Consider the following 8645-nt stretch of genomic DNA (forward strand, 5'->3'; position numbering starts at 1 on the left):
TGCCGCCGTGCAACTCTTCTCTCTTGAGCTTAATCTATGTGATTATTTAATCACGAATACTTCAAGCATTGCCCCGTTTCATTTCTTTTAGACTTTGCAGGGTGGGGTAAAGAATATAAAGGAGTTTCATTGAGTTTGAACTCCTGATAGTGATATAACTGATAAACAAGCTTCAAACACAATATAAGCTACAACACAAAGAAAATAACAAAACAAGAATGTAAGCAAACAACTCAAAAGAAAACACTACTCCTACTCCTAAGCTAATAGTGCATGGGTCATCTTACGTGAAGTGGTACTTCCAATGTAGCCACCATTGCATTGGTTGACCCATGTTGGTGAAGGCATGATTCACGAGCAAGATAGTTGTGCAAACCAGCAAACAAGAAAGATGTAACAATGAAGACAAACACACTCCGAGCTTAGAAGCAACCACAGAACAAGATGAGTGAGTGTGCATGACATGAATTCTGTGGTGCCGCCATGATGTTGTGCTTCGTTGTGTGCAGATATTGAGTGTATGCATTCTATTGACTGTGACATGCAAGCAAAGGTGAGAAAGGTAGACCACTTGTGTTGTGCATGTGTGCTTTCTGTGTAAGATTCCTCCAACGCATGAGTGATGGGATCGTGTAGTTCGAGTGGAGGAAGTCAAATCTGGGTGTTTGGTTTATCTTCTATGAAAAGAAGAGAGTGATGAGGATGCTTCAGTGTTTCAACAGTCTCCTGACAGGAAGTGAAACCACATCAGGACAGTGAGGGCCTAACATAACCATCAGCTCGAGCTGATGTACCTTGACATTCTGGGGGGTTTTGACCTCATTGATAAATAGATCATCGTAGACCAATTTCTTGGATAGATTAATAACGATTGAATCAACATCATGATTGGATGAGGAAGTGAATATATCATGACAACCAAGATCAGAAAATTCAAGATGTTCGTCAGCATCCTCATGATTTGATGAATCGAGGAGAGGGGTAGATGAGAAGTGAATATTTCACCCTCTATGTTTAGATAAAGATAGATGACAAATTGGATGGATATTCTGAGGAAGATGTGTCCTCTCCGCACTGTAATGACAGACTAACATCCGAGGTGTCCCATGAATGATTGAAAGTAGAAGCATCTGGAAATGAGTTTTCACAGGAGAAATCAATAGTGGTAGAATCACAAGGGATGTCAGGATGAAGCAGATGAGGCATGGCTGGAAGGGACTCATCCTTCACTGTGGGCTCTTCCTTAGATTCCCGCACACACTCTTCATGAATGATGGCACAGGTTGGTTGCATAACACCAACTGCGTCGACAGCTTGATCCTCGTTCGCAAGAGGTGAGGAGTTCGGAATGGAGGAACACAAGACAGTACAATCCAGAGGATCAATAGAATGTGAGGACGGAGGTCGAGGGAAAGAGTCTACATGAAAACCAACAGGCTTGCTAGCCAAATCTATGTAAATCTCAAGAGAAGGTAGGGTGGGAGAGTGTGACAGCTCAACAAAGGCATGTGCATGATATCCCACATCACTCTGCGGTGGTGGAGCTGTTTGATGAGGTGAAGGCAGACAACCACTTGTGACAGCAACTGTGCTTGCTTGTGATTGCGTAACTCCATCACCAACATGTGCTGAGTGGGGTTCAGATATGTGAACAAGATATTCAAATATTCCATCAAGAAATTCCCAATCTATATCATCTTTTAGGAATCGATATGCAAGATTACAAAAGTGTGTGTGAAACTGTTCAATAGATTCATTGGGTGCTTTTCGTAATTTCAAAAGTTCTTTGTTGAGTGCTTTATGGTCATAGTGATTGAAAGCACGGTCTATCTCTGTGACCAGATGAGCAAGAGAATGAATGGATTTTTCTGGCAGCGTGGCACACCATTGCATTGGGTTCCCTCGAAGCGTGTATATGAACAACGTGCAACTCATGTATTCTTCAAAGAATCCATGTATTTCACATAAGCCTACAATGTTGACCGCGTGCCTTACCAAGGCTACATAGCCTCCACTGTCAAATGTTTCATGAGACAAGTTATCTGAGCATTGTTCCGAGATGATGAAATCGTTTCCATAAGACATACATACCGAAAGAGAAGCTCGGTAGTGAACCATGATAGATGTGTAGAGATTCAAAACAAATGTGAGGACTCAGCTTGTCATCTGGCCCTCTTCCTAGCACAAAACTATTAACGGTGCTGGACCTGCCAACATGTATGAGGATCTCCCCGATAAGAAGTCCCAATTAGACTTCACACCATTTGGTGTAGGAGTCCCAGCAGTTGGTCGTAAAGCAATGCCTTGACCGTGATGTCGCATAGAGGAAAGTAAGATAACTCTATCAGTAGCAAGGGTATGACTGATGCAGTGAGTCAAGGAAGGTGTATGAGAGGTTCTAACACTTCGAAGGGAGATGAAGATGAAGGTGAGTTCCAGGTTGAAAGGGATTAGTCCCAACTTGGCTAAGAACACACAACACAAAAGGACATGCACAGCTTTCAGCGGAGTAGTCCACTCAGATGTGGAAATTACATCATACAAGGTAATATAACACGTACATCACTCATGGATCAATCTGAGATGATTGCGATGGTTGTCACAACAAGGTTCATGTGAAAGGTTTGTTTGATGTCCGGTAGATCAATCGACACAGATAATGACAACATTAACAACATATACAACACATTAACAACAAGATTCATATAATTGCATACAAAACAATTCATACACAAGTACATAAGTTAAACAACATATATTATTAAGGAAACTGGAGCAGTCCAACTACAATAAAAACATATGCATGAAAATGTGTTGGATCTTATTATATAAAGAAGTGTAAGTCACAATCATACAATAAATCCATGTAAACCTGCCAGCTTGAAGAGTGGAACGTTACAACCACATCTGCCTGCTCCTCCAAAGAGATGAACTAGCTCTGTGCAGTGGAGAAGCCAAGGTGCATTACAATATTGTCCAAGCTCTTTCCAAGATAGTCTTATCAGAATCTTGGCTAACCAAAAGCCCTTACAATGAGTTATGAGGGACTATTTATAGAAAAGGGTGGGGTGACCCTTGACATTCCCCTTTGTGACAATTCATCTACCCTCATGACTCTTCACCTACTCTATGACTCTTACATCCCACTATTGACACTTGACTTACACTTGACATGACTCAACATTACAATGCACATGTACTCATGTGAGACAACATGGCTTGAGAAAGCCTTGCAAGAAATCACTGACACTCGGTCTACTGTGATGAGACCAACTCTTTGACATGCTTGTGATGGTGAAGGTGGTGCGCTGATGCCAAGTTTGGTTGTCCGTGATAGTGTGTGCGCACCTCATGGTGACATCTTGCTGAAGCAAACTCTTGCCTCCGTTGCAACCAGTGCATTGATTTGGCCCCTTCATCCAACTCGTTTTCTAACATGCGCATGGTCTTCTTGGGTAAGGTTGAACTAGAAACACACTGATGCATAGTGTCTGTGTTGATCTTCAAGTGTGTGTTGGTGGTCATGCGCATCAACTTTCCGAAGTACATGTTCAGTTCCAGTTGGACTTGCTTCTTGTCTTCACCTTGGTGAATGTGTTGAATGGGTTTGATTGCATGCATGCACTCATTGACATGCATGCTTCTGAATCCCTTGCATGTGATCAAAAACACTGCTCACCATGTTTGCTCCATGTCAACTACTAGGATGGATCTTTAACTTGTATGGCCGCAGTTTCAACTATGAGTGCATGTTGCACCCACTGTTGTTCGTGATCATGCTGCGACTCATTCGTCTATCTGTGCAACTTCATGTTCTTCCTTGAGTTGCTGCTTCGGTACATGAAACTCATTCTTTGTTCCATTCTCTATCTTTGCACGAGCTTCTTGTCGAGTCATCACCTCATAGCCTCAGTCTCCAAAGTTGCTTTCATTATTAGTGGATCTGCTTAATCTTGCAACTTTGTTCTGCCTCTGTGTTGTCAACAACCTTCCTCTTGCATTCGTTGCATTCAGTATGTTGCCTTCAGTTGTTGTTCATGATACTTCTCACTGTGATGTTGTTGCTTGATGTCCTTGTCTATGAACAACTTGATGTCTTCGTGAGTAGGAAAGCTCATAGACACTTGATCGACTGCATCTCCAAGCATGCTCTGAACGGTGTCTTCATCTCTGCTCTCTTGGAAACCATTGTATCTTTACTACTGAGAGGTAGATGAACACCTACGATACCTGGATGTTGAAAAATGGCAACAAGAAATGCTAAAAATAGAAGTGCTAAAAATAGCAGTTTGGATATCAGTGCTGGATTGGGCTAGAGTGAATGAAAAATGGAAGTGATAAAAATAGAATTTCTATCTTTAGTAGTTCATGATGGATTCCTATTTTAGTCAGTCCCTGGACTAAAAATAGGAAGTAAAAATCGAATTTGGTCTTAGCAGCTGTTTGAAAATAAACTAATTAATTCTCCATGAGTTAATTAGTTGTGAAAAATCAAACATGAAGTCTATGTGAGGACATGCAATAGTTTCTCCATTGATTGAGGGATTTATCCATTAGTTAAAGAGATAAGGCTGAGTTCTAATTTGAGTAGTAATTAGTTGGCTCAGTTAACAGAGTCAAGTCCAATTAGATTGATTTAAACAGTTTGTTTAAATTAATGTGAGTTCAGTTAGTTAATGCATGCTTGCTTATAACTGCTGCACTTAAGATAACTGAAGATTCTCTCATGAATAACTCATGCATGTCAGTTGAGACAGAGACCCGATTGAGATCAGAGAGGGGACAGTGTACTATCAGTTGGATGAATATTTTTCCTATAAAGGAAGCTCATCCATGGATGAGGATTTATCTCCTTCAGGACTGCGTAGTTGGATCAGAGGTTAGTGAGTGTGTGAAGAGGCCAATTCACACAAGTGGCTACACTAGACCCCAATCAAAATTGTGCAAAGAAATAGGAGGCTTGGAGGGCAGACCAGAGGTTAGATAGAGGCCTTTGACTATCTATGAGCAGTAGTGGTATTGCAGAGGGAGTAGGATAGTTTTTGAGTTGATTCTTTTTGTAATACTAGCTATATTTCCACTTGTATGATAATATAGAGTTAGGGTTTTAGGCTGAGGCTTTCCTCAAGTTATATCTTCTATGTTATGTGTGATTGATTCCTTCTTATCAGTTATATGTGTTCTTATTAATGTTCCTCATGTTCAATTAAGCTTCCACTAAATTGGTTGTAGAACTAGATCAAGTATTTTGCTTTAGTCTATTGCATTATCAGGTGATCTACAGGTTGAAATTTCTACATGGTATCAGAGCAAAGGTGACCAAGGAAGAACAATATACAAGAAGGGAGAAGATGAAGTTTGTAATTCTTGAATATAGAAATCAAGTTCTTATCACATCTCTATTTCACCTATGGTGTTCAATGGTTTGAGACTTGAATATGCCCTTGATGGAAGTTCAAATTATATCGCCTGGAAGGATCGCATGGAAGTAGTACTAGAGGATAATGGTCTAAAAGACTTCATTGATCAAGAAGTCCCCAAGCCAACTGGTGCTATTGAATTGGCTGAATGGAAGAAATGTGTGGCTAGAGTAAGGAGAATCCTTCTAGAGGGAGTTCGATATCACATAGTCTCAAGTCTCCATGGGAAGGAGACACTGTTTCCAATGTGGAAAACATTGAAAGATCTATATCAAAATAGCAGTGATCAGAGGATGCTGGCACTAAAAGACAAGCTTCGAAGGATCAAGTGTGAAAAGGGCGACACGATCTCTACGTATCTGAACAAGATCACCACATGTAAGGATGAGCTTCGAAGTGCAGAGATCGTGACAGCTGATGATGACATGGTGAGTCTTGCACTCCTCAATCTTCCTAAGAGCTGGCATAGCTACCAGGACTCGGTTAATGGAAGAGAGAAACTATCAGATTGGGAACAACTTTGGTCGGATTTGATGCGGGAGAAGATAAGAAGAGTACCACAGATGGTTCTTCATCCATGGAGGATGAAGAAAATTGTGCCTTAGCGAGTAAGGCGAAGAAGGGGAAGGAGAAGGTTTCTCTTTCCGAATCCAGTTCTTCCCATGGTGGGAAGAAGTTTGACAAATCAAAAGTGTGATGCTTTCATTGTCATAAGGTGGGCCATTTTGCTACAAATTATCCACAAAGGAAATCCAAGAAGGGATCTATGGAAGAATCAGCAGGTGAGGCAATTGCTTCACAGTTCGAGTTGGATTTCACACTCTTCGCATGCATGGTTTCATCCATGGTGGGAAGTGGTTGGTTTCTTGACAGTGGAGCTTCTTTCCACATGACCGGCGATAAGAGTTTGTTCAGTACTTTGGAGGAGAAAGATCTCTAGATACTCATAGCGATGGGTAATGATGAAAAGTATAGTGTCTCAGGTGTAGGCACGGTTATTTTTCAGAGGAAGCATGGAGCTTGAATTACCTTGACCGATGTCAAGTATGTACCAGGATTGAAGAGAAAATTGGTGTCGATCGCGATGCTAGAAGATATAGGTTATGATGTAGTCTTCAGTAAGGGAAAATGTTTACTTAGACACATCATCACTAGACAGGTGAAGAAGATCTGTTCACGGGTCAAGAACATGTATGCTCTTGAGGTTCAAAATGCATGCAGAGCCTTGAGGAGCAAGGCAACTGATGGAGACTTGGTGGTTGAGAGGGAGAGTACATGACCTCTCAACATGCAACACCAAAAGAAGTCTCAGACGATTGTGGAGGAGCCACGATTGGTGAAGAAGCTTCAGAAGGTTGTGGAGCAGCCAGAACTAGAGAAGCTGAAAGGGTATCAAGTAGAGACATCTACTCATGCAGATACCTCCATTAGGGGGAAATTTCAAGCCAGGTGAGCAGTGGGATCACATGCTTCCATACCTCCAGGTAGGAGGTGGGGAAATGTGGAGTGATCGTCCCAAGAAGGCTGGCATAGGGGCAGGATCCTTGAGGTACCCAACCTTTTTTATTTGAATTTGCTATAGGAGCCCTGACGAGGAGTAGCAGGACTGGTTGATTGGGTAGATATAGATGCGGATGGAGCGGTGGAAAGAGATATAGTGCAGGAGTCCCAAGACTATGTGGAGCTAGTAGGAAGCACCATTGTGAGAGGCACAGGAGTGTTGCACCAGTGCAGGATGGCACAGAGAGGTGGGCAACGGTGCAAGATGCATGGAGTGTTGCAGTAGCTTAGAGGCTAGAGAAGGAGCACTTGTCAGCAGCAGGTAGAGCTTCAGCATCAGGTAGAGCTTCAGCATCAGAGTATTGTTATTGAGAAAACTAGTGTCCATTCAGAGCTGCTAGTCCCACTAAGACGGGTAGCTATCTTAGAAACAAACAAACTAAAGTCACTTGTGTTTTCCTTTATGAGAAGTAGATGAGAGAGAAGCAGAGAGTACCAACCTCAATCTTTCGCTTGGATCCTTTCTTGTTTCCTCTCCCCTTTGACAGATCTTTACCGCTCCTTCCTCACTTGTCCCGCTTCAAAGAACACCTGTAGAGTCAAAGCAGCATAATACCATCAAAGCATTGAGATCTACAATCGTACACTATATAGGACCAGATATATATTGACCATACAAATGCATATATCAATTCAATATTCAGAGACATACAAGAATATGGAGGAAAATTCAAATAGCTTTATTGATAGAAGTAGTAGAAGAGAGGATTACAACCCATTGATCTGACCCAGCGCCATCCTCCTAGCATGAAAGCCCTTCTTCAACTCATGAAAAGCTAGATCACCCAACACTCTGATGTTCTACAAAGAAAGCAACAACACTTCCTTACAAGATGCAAGATTCTCACCTTTGGATATCTGGGATGAGGGATCCATATATAGATGTTTGCAGGTGGGTGAGTTAGCTTCTGGGACTTTGATTAGTGTCCTCTCTCTGATAGTTCTTGGTTCCACTTGGAGATTCATGATCTCTTACTCATCCTTGGGCGAATTTAGAGAGGCAAGTGTCAAATGGGCAGTTTCTAGAAGATTCTCTGGGTTTCCACCTAGCCAACTGCCTCTACCATTTGTCTGCTCTTGCTCATCGCACCCCACAAAAGGGCTTTTCAGTATGAATCATACTTTTTTCATGTGGTAGGTGAGATGCATCGCACCCTTAGCACTGAGCAGTCTGTATGGTTCAGTTTTGACCAGTTCTGAGTAGTTTTTCAGGGAGAACTTCTGGGAGATGATGTAATCAGCTGACCTTGCTCCTTTAGGGTATGAAACAACACTTTTAGGGACTTAGAAGCCCTTGGTTTATGGACATATGTGATTGGGGTTGCAGAGCCCAAATATGTCTATAGTAGTTGCCCCCTAAAGCATGAGGTCGTAAATCTTCAGATGTTGACGAAATTCTTTATCATGAGGATCTGAGGTTTTTCGAACTGGAAGGCGACCTGTAATAAGATATAATACAATACATTATCTTCATAATATTTTCATGATCTAGCTGAGGCGGGCATTCCCATGCTCAGCTTTATAAATTCATTTTCATGTACATAAGATAGACAACCGTCTGTGTCGCAGACTGATGATTCTGGTAGAGCCATCATCCTTTGGCTTGGATGATTATCTGTGCATCAATGATGTACATTTGATGCTTTTATTTTCCTAAATATATCA

This window comes from Pinus tabuliformis, chromosome 1_2, assembly GCF_031772625.1.
Source record: "Pinus tabuliformis cultivar Carrire ecotype Pingquan chromosome 1_2, CPIR1, whole genome shotgun sequence".
NCBI classification, from domain to species: Eukaryota; Viridiplantae; Streptophyta; class Pinopsida; order Pinales; family Pinaceae; genus Pinus; species Pinus tabuliformis.